The sequence below is a fragment of the Momordica charantia genome, unplaced genomic scaffold (assembly GCF_013281855.1).
Source record: "Momordica charantia cultivar OHB3-1 unplaced genomic scaffold, Mcharantia_2.0 BLBB01000119.1, whole genome shotgun sequence".
Lineage (NCBI taxonomy): Eukaryota > Viridiplantae > Streptophyta > Magnoliopsida > Cucurbitales > Cucurbitaceae > Momordica > Momordica charantia.
In genome coordinates, this window is record NW_028275275.1 from 42,378 (window position 1) to 50,247 (window position 7,870).

A 7,870-nucleotide genomic window follows, 5' to 3' on the forward strand; every position below is an offset into this window, starting at 1 on the left:
AACACCACCATCACACTCCCCCTCACCGCCTTCTTTCTCTCGAGTTCCAGATCCATGGAAATGGTCCAAGAACCGAAACAAATCAAGCGCATTCGCCGAGAAATTTGCTCACGTGTAGCTATGGCGCTTACTCAGTTTTTCTCAGCTTCGGAAGTAGTCTCGTCTGGTTCCCCTGCACCGCCCATTTTCTCTGCTTCAGGTGTTCGTTTCCGAACGCGTGGCTATTGCGACGATTACGAAATTTATCCCCAAATTATCTTCTGCTGCGAAGATTATCGGTTACGGAAAGTGGAAATGTGCTTGGATTTTTGGCCCTAATGTGAAATTTAGATGTTGGAATGCCGTCTTAATTCTTGAAATTGTTCCGATACGTGTCCTGGTTATGGAATTAAGTAGGGAATAGAGCGAAAGAGAAGAGGGAAATGGTGAAAAAATGCCACCCAATTACAAAAATATATAAAATTATTAAAAATCCAAGTCACCAACGCCACATCACCCTTTTGTTAAAGACACTAATAGAACCGTTTAGAAACCTAATTTTAGGGACAACGATTTTCTAAAAATCGATGTCCAAACTATCAACTTTTGAAACGTAAGAATCAAATAAAAATGGACTAAAAATACTTTTTTTCCCTTATTATTTATTACTTAGTTGTAGATAATTTTCCGTGCATAATAAACAGGTCAATGTGTTTTTCTCTCACCAAATTTTTAAAATTATTTTTTTACTTCTATTTTTTGAGGAATATGGATCGGGAAATAATAAGAATATTTCTAGTGGATCATGTTGTTATTAAATGGTAGATGACATTTATGTAAAATTCGTATAGATCCTTGTGTAGTATATAATAACACGTGAATTGTACTTGATGTTATATTTTGTTATGCTATTTTTTAATGATTGATGTATATGTTTGCTTTTTCTTTATGATTTTCTTCAACTTTTAAGAGTACAACGTGATGGCCTTTTTTTTGTTTTTTTTGTTTTTTAAATGTGATGGCTTTTATTTGATTTGACATTTCATATATAATGCACGGTTAACGGATCTATTTGTGTGTTTTTTTTCTCACCAAAGTTTTATATATTTGCTAAATCTTTGACACTTTTGAATATAGAAGAAAAATAAAATTGAAAATTTGTTAAATTTGTTGTTTTTAGTACAATTGTAGTACTATTTTTCATCTAGTTTCACTCATTTTGTTTCTTTTTATTATTGCCCTTATTATTATTATTTGGTATTGTTTAGTTGTTCATTTGCTAATTTTGTGAATTTTCATAATATATCTATTTTTAAATCATCTATTTATTTAAGGTTGTTTGACAGCACAGTGGCTAGAGCCTTGTGATTTGTGGTATCACCGGACATCAATTCCAAGAAATAAAAAAAAAGTCATATTCAATTTAACCATTCATAGTAGACTAATATTTTCTCATTGAAAATTATAACTCATCTCAATTACATTATTAATTTAATGAAATTTAGATATTTTATTAACTCAAATATTTATGGTAAACAAAATATCAATGTATTGTCTTTATAATATATTTATGGAGTTTTAAGGATAATCCTATAACTCAAAGCACAGTACGTAGCTACACTAAGCTTTCAGCCCGACATCTCTGAAGCCCAGCCCCATTAGCAAAATCACGGGCTTTTTGGTATCTAATGTCCAATAATAAGAAACATTTGGTTGGCTGTAGCCATCCGGCGTTTCCCTTTAATTTTTTACTTTTGAGAATGCAATTTCCTTTTATTTATTACAGAATACGGGTCGGTCGTCGTGTTGAACCGGCTCGTATACCTCCGGGTTACCGGACTGTATATGGGCCCATAGGCCGAGGAGAGAGGCCCAAATTAAACTAGCGGACTCCATTGCCGTGCTCTTCAGTCTTCACCATTCTCCTCAAGGCGATCGAGTTCGCAATTTTCAGCGTTTGTTAATGGCGATGGTAGAAAAATCCACGATTTCGCTTTCGAACTGATATCGTCTTTGGGGCTGACAAAAAGAAGCTTGTTCTGAAGACTATGGAAGACGAGGCGGAGATTTACGATGGCATTAGGGCACAATTCCCTCTCACATTCGGGAAGCAATCGAAAGCTCAGACGCCTCTTGAAGCCATCCATAGCACCACTCGTCGTATTACTACAGCGGGTATTCCAGAAAAATCTTCTTCCTCACAGAATAACAATGCCCTCCCATCCCTCTCTTCTTCCTCCAAAGCCTGGCTCAACTCACTTCGCAACCCAGCTGTCACGAGGGATTCTGGGCCTAGCGCGGTCTCGCGTGATATTGACGCTGATGATGGTTCGAAGATTGGTCCGCCTCGCCCGCCGGTGGAATCGAAATTGGATGATGATGATGATGTAATTATTGGCCCGCCGCCGCCGCCGCCTGGCAAGGGTTCAGATGACGATGAGGACGATGATGGTGATATGATTGGGCCTCCACCTCCACCACCGAGTTCGAATTTTGAGGGTTCGGACGCGGAGGAGGAAGAGTATGAGGAGAATCGTTATCGAATTCCTCAGAGCAACGAGATTGTACTCAAGGGACATACTAAGGTTTGAATTTCACTATTTTTCTTTTACCCTATTTAGCTTCTTGTTAATTTGTTCAATGTCCACAAACCAGGAAAGAGTGAACTTATTGTGCATTTTTAGTTGGTGCTTCCAGTTTCGCGTCTGAAAGTGCACTTGGCATGTTTTCGGGCAATGGATATCGAAGTAGCTTGAATTGGTCTTATAGCTGTTTTGGATTTTTCTGAAATAATTCTGATATGTAGCTATCCTTCACATTATGGAGCTCTACTTGAATTTTGTGTGTACTAGATGAGCCAATTTGCGTTGTTTATGGTGAAAGTATGAGTGTAGGTTGCAGACTGTTTTCTTTTTCCCTCCCCATGTCAGTTTGAATTTACTTTTAATGTTATTAGATCGGCCTCTCTTCAACATGGAAACGAGATGTATGAAGCATAGCTGCTATTTGGAGGCAAAGCTGTATTTAATTTTAGCAGGGGGTTTCCTTGTTTTTCGCTTTCCCACGAGAGTGAAGTTTCAAGAATGCTTCTTAATGACTTGTGATATATTCAGAAGCTTGGGAGTTTTAGGACGTTATTTTAGCACTTCATATTGTTTCAAATAGGGTGAGAATTGATAATGTTATGCAGAAGATTCTGAAAAGAATACTTCATCCGTACCGTAACCCTAAGTTTAGATAGTCCATGATTTGTTTTGGAAGGAGTACGACCACCAATTCAAAAGTTGCTTGCCTCTTTTTATATTGATGTTCCTGCAAATCATTTTCAGGGCAAATAATTAGAAATAGTTGACATTTAGAGTTTTGGGCCTTAAGATTAATAGAGAAAAAAAGTTTTGGCCTCTTTAATTGGTTGTGAGGTGTAATTTTCCGGGCTCTCCATGGGAAGCAATCCAAGGAGATTGTCGTTCTGGAACTCCGTCTTAGAAAAGGTTTTAAAGCGTCTTTCTTCCTCGAAAAAGGCTTTCTTTCCTAAAGGGGGAAGGATTAACACTCATCCAGCCAGTCAAGTGAGATTCCGACTTATTTCTTGTTCTTCTTTTGAATTCTTATTTTGGTGAGTAAAGGGCTTGAGTAAATCATGAGGGATCTTTTTTTTTGGGGGTGGGGGGGGGGGGGGCGTGGATTCTTTTAGGTGGGAGACCATTTGTGTTCTTTAGATCTAAGGGTTTGGCATTGGCAACCTAAGGCTGCATAATGAGGTCCTATTGGCCAAATGACTATGACATTTCTTGAAGGAATCAGACACTTTATAACACAAGATCATTGTAAGTAAATACGGTCCACACCCTTTTGAATGGGTCTAAAGGGTTCTATTTCTTTAGGTTTTCCTTTGTTCTATCAATTTGTAAAATGTTCTCTTGGGAAGGTTCAAATATTTATTTCTGGGATAGTTGTTGGTTGGGAGACAAGCCTATTTGTGCTTTGTTTCCTCGTATCATCTTTCTGACAAGAGGTTAGTGGCCTCTGTTATGCCTTCCTCGGGTTCTAACTATTCTCTTTCTAGAGCTTCTGTCATCCTTTATTAGATGTGGAGACGGTGGATATGTATGCCCTTCTTTCCTGAGCAATGTTTAGATGGGCCTGGGGATTAGGAATGTTTGTTTTTGGGTTCTCGACCTTTTTGGGGGCCTTTTTTGTAGCTCGATGTTTCTAATTTTATGCGCCCCTTTGCCCTCCCTGATGCTCCTTCTTTCTCCTCTCTTTGGAAGGTTAAGATCCCAAATAACGTCAAATTATTTGCATGGTAGGTTTTACATGGTAGAGTTAACACCTTAAATCGTATTTAGAGGCATTCTTCTTATGTTTTTGGCCCGCAGTGATGCAGTCTGTGTAAGCTTGCTTGCATTGGAGGATTTCAATTATATATTTTTGGGAGTGTTCATTTGCTTGGGCTTTATGGAACTGCTTTGCTTCAACTTTTGAGATCTCGTGGGCTTGTAATAGGGACTGTTGTTCCTTGTTGTAGGAGGTTTTTATTTTTCTCCCCTTCTGTGACGAGGCAGAGTTCTTTGTTAGACTTGTTTTTTCACTACTTTGTGGGGTATATGACTGGAGAGGAAGGGTAAAATTGAGGAGGGGTGGACAGGTCTTGGGAAGAGGTGTGAAAGGTTTTTAGGTTTAATACTCCTTTATTGGCCCCATTACTAAACTGTTTTGTAATTACCAGTTGGGTTTGTATTCTTTTGTTTGGAGTTTATTTGTTAATTGGGACTCCTTTTGAAGGTTCCTGGTATGACCTTGTATTTTTTTTCATGTGTCTCTATAAAAGTTTGGTTTCTCGAAAAAGAAAAAAAGAAAAAAAATTACTTATTTGTCTTTGTAACTAGATTAATCATACAATACTTCTAAATTGAGGCTTGGATTTAAGGTTGTGATTGATAAGTCATAAAACTTGTCAATTAATTTTATGAATTTTTACAGGTAGTTTCAGCTCTCGCTATCGATCACTCTGGGTCTAGAGTTCTTTCTGGTAGTTATGACTATACAGTACGAATGTATGACTTCCAAGGGATGAACTCTCGTTTGCAATCCTTCAGACAACTGGAACCATTTGAAGGTCATCAAATTCGTAATCTTAGCTGGAGTCCAACGGCTGACCGCTTTTTGTGTGTGACTGGCTCAGCTCAGGCAAAGGTGCAAAATAAAAAAATTTTTAATTGTTGCCTGAGGCTGAATGGAAGTATCTAAATATTTTACTAATGTTTATCTTATTGGTATGGTATCTTATTGGCATTTCAGATTTATGACCGCGATGGACTTACTCTAGGAGAGTTTATGAAGGGAGATATGTATATACGTGATCTGAAGAACACTAAAGGCACATATCTGGACTGACTTGTGGAGAGTGGCACCCTAAAACCAAAGAGACAATTTTGACATCGTCAGAAGATGGATCTCTGCGAATATGGGATGTAAATGACTTCAAGGGTCAAAAACAGGTTCTCATTTTACTATGACATTGTGACAGTTAACTAACAAAATTTTTTTGCAATGTATGCTAGTGTACCATTATCCTGAAGTCTTTTTATTGAGTGAATCTCATATATTTACTCATCCACGAGTTTTTTTCCTTGTTCGATTATTTGTTATATTGTTACAGAGGCTTGTTGGAGGTGGTAGAATAAGAAAAGAAATATAATGTCTGAACATAAAACGCTGAAGGGAGATTTATGAGAAGGAGTAATTCTACCTTATCCGTTTTAGTACTACAATATAAATGTAGTTTAGTTGAGAGAGAATGATGTATGCACAAAGACAAATACTCTCTCTCGTGTTTTAAGGACATTTTCAGAAATCCATTGTTCTAGGATTCTATTTGAATAAGGACAAAAAATACTTCCATTCCATATTTGATTAGGCCTTGTGCATAATCATTTATTGATAATTCTTGCTGTTCTGTATTAGGAATGGAGTATTTGGTTACCATTTTTGTTGGTATAAGAGGCAAATTCAATGAAATGAGTATCAGTTTACTGTCTCCTTTAAAGTATTTGTTCTTTGTTTCCTCCCACCAAATAGTTTTTTTTCTCCTCTCACTGTCTTTTTCCTCTCTCTTTGCTTCTTCCAATACATTATAACTCTGTGGGTAGGAAGGAGGGGGATATTTTTCTAAAGAAGGATCCTAACTTTTCAAGTTAAAGAGCACTGCTGCTTGGTCTTTTTTTTTCCCCTCCTCTTTTTAATGCTTTGGCATTTGCCATTGCAAATTGTATCGTACACTGCTGAAGGTGAGGAATGAATGGAGGCCTTCGATTAATGCTTCAGTAACTCAATGTGTAGGTTATCAAACCAAAGTTGGCCAGGCCTGGAAGAATTCCAGTGACAACATGTGCTTGGGATCGTGAAGGAAAAAGCATCGCAGGTGGCATAGGTGATGGTTCTATTCAGGTATCGTTGATTGCCATTCTGACTCTCTTTTTTATTTTTATTTTTATTTTTTGCAGTAAGCTTAAATGATTGAAATTTTTTTAATTCTCTCTCCCCTCATATAGGCTTCCTTGCACTCTGATTAGATCAGTTTAGTTCTTCAACTTAAATTTGCCTTGACATCATATGTTAACATCTTGACGTTGTACGTCTTTAACAGATATGGAACCTTAAGCCTGGATGGGGAAGCAGGCCTGACCTACACATTGAAAATAGTCATTCAGACGATATCACCGCACTTAAGTTTTCAAGTGATGGAAAATATTACTGTCAAGAAGCTTTGATGGTTCACTAAGGTATATTGTCAATGTGTTCAGAGAATTCACTTTCACTTGTTTTCTTCTTGTTTGTTTGGCAACTCCCCTCCTACTAATAACGATTTCTCTCAGGTTTGGGATTTGCGCCAGATGAAAAACCTCTCAAGTGTTTGATGATCTCCCAAATAACTATGCCCAAACAAATATTGCATTTAGTCCTGATGAGCAACTCTTTCTAACTGGAACGTCGGTTGAGAACAGAGCCAAACAGGAGGTCTGCTCTGCTTCTTTGATAGAACAAAGCTGGAACTTGTTTCCAGGGTGGGAATATCCCCTACTTGTAGTGTTGTGCAGTGTGCTTGGCACCCAAAGTTGAATCAGGTACAGTTATTGTTCCTTTTCCATCTCACATCGTGCAAAACACATAAAATGTGCATATTAAAAACCTTGTTATGAAGCATGAAAGAGCAGCCAATGACTGAACGTATGAATCTATTCTGGACATAAGATGTGCGAGATATAGACGCTATTCAGACTTTTAAGCATACGATACTATGCCAGTTTGATGTTAAAGGTGTGGTTTTATATTTATTTCAAAGTCTTTCCCTACGCTGCCTGGCATAAGTTTTTTTTTTTTTTTTCTTTTTCTTTTTGTCGAACTCAGTACTCTGCAAGTTGTAACGATGCTAGTGGCTTATACAGTTCAATTTTTCTTTTTCCCTTTTGAAGATATTTGCAACTTCCGGAGATAAAGCCAGGGAGGAACTCACATATTGTATGATCCAACACTAAGTGAGAGAGGAGCTCTAGTTGTGTTGCACGTGCACCAAGGAAAAAATCTGTTGATGATTTTGAGGCAAAACCTGTTATCCACAACCCTCATGCCCTGCCGTTATTTAGAGATGCACCAAGCCGAAAGCGACAACGCGAGAAAATACTCAAGGACCCTCTCAAGTCTCATAAACTGAACTCCGATTACCGGACCTTGGCTTTGGTGGAAGGGTTGGTGTAAGTCAAGGGAGCTTATTAACCCAGTATCTTATGAAGGTAATTGTCATCCACTTTCTCTCAAGTCGGATAAAACACTTTTTATGCTCAGTTAGCTATTGGAACTGGGAATGAAATTTACAAGTAGAGAAGTTTTG

At 37.8% G+C, this 7,870-nt stretch overlaps 1 pseudogene across 1 annotated transcript; it reads left to right on the forward strand.

Annotated features, from left to right (window-relative positions):
* The first annotated feature begins 1,818 nt into the window (after positions 1-1,818).
* LOC148207656 (uncharacterized) lies at positions 1,819-6,763 on the forward strand (annotated as a pseudogene). The gene is made up of 5 exons (XR_015787739.1): positions 1,819-2,564; positions 4,963-5,175; positions 5,281-5,480; positions 6,322-6,429; positions 6,629-6,763. The product of XR_015787739.1 is annotated as an uncharacterized LOC148207656 (transcript).
* The last annotated feature ends 1,107 nt before the right edge of the window (positions 6,764-7,870 follow it).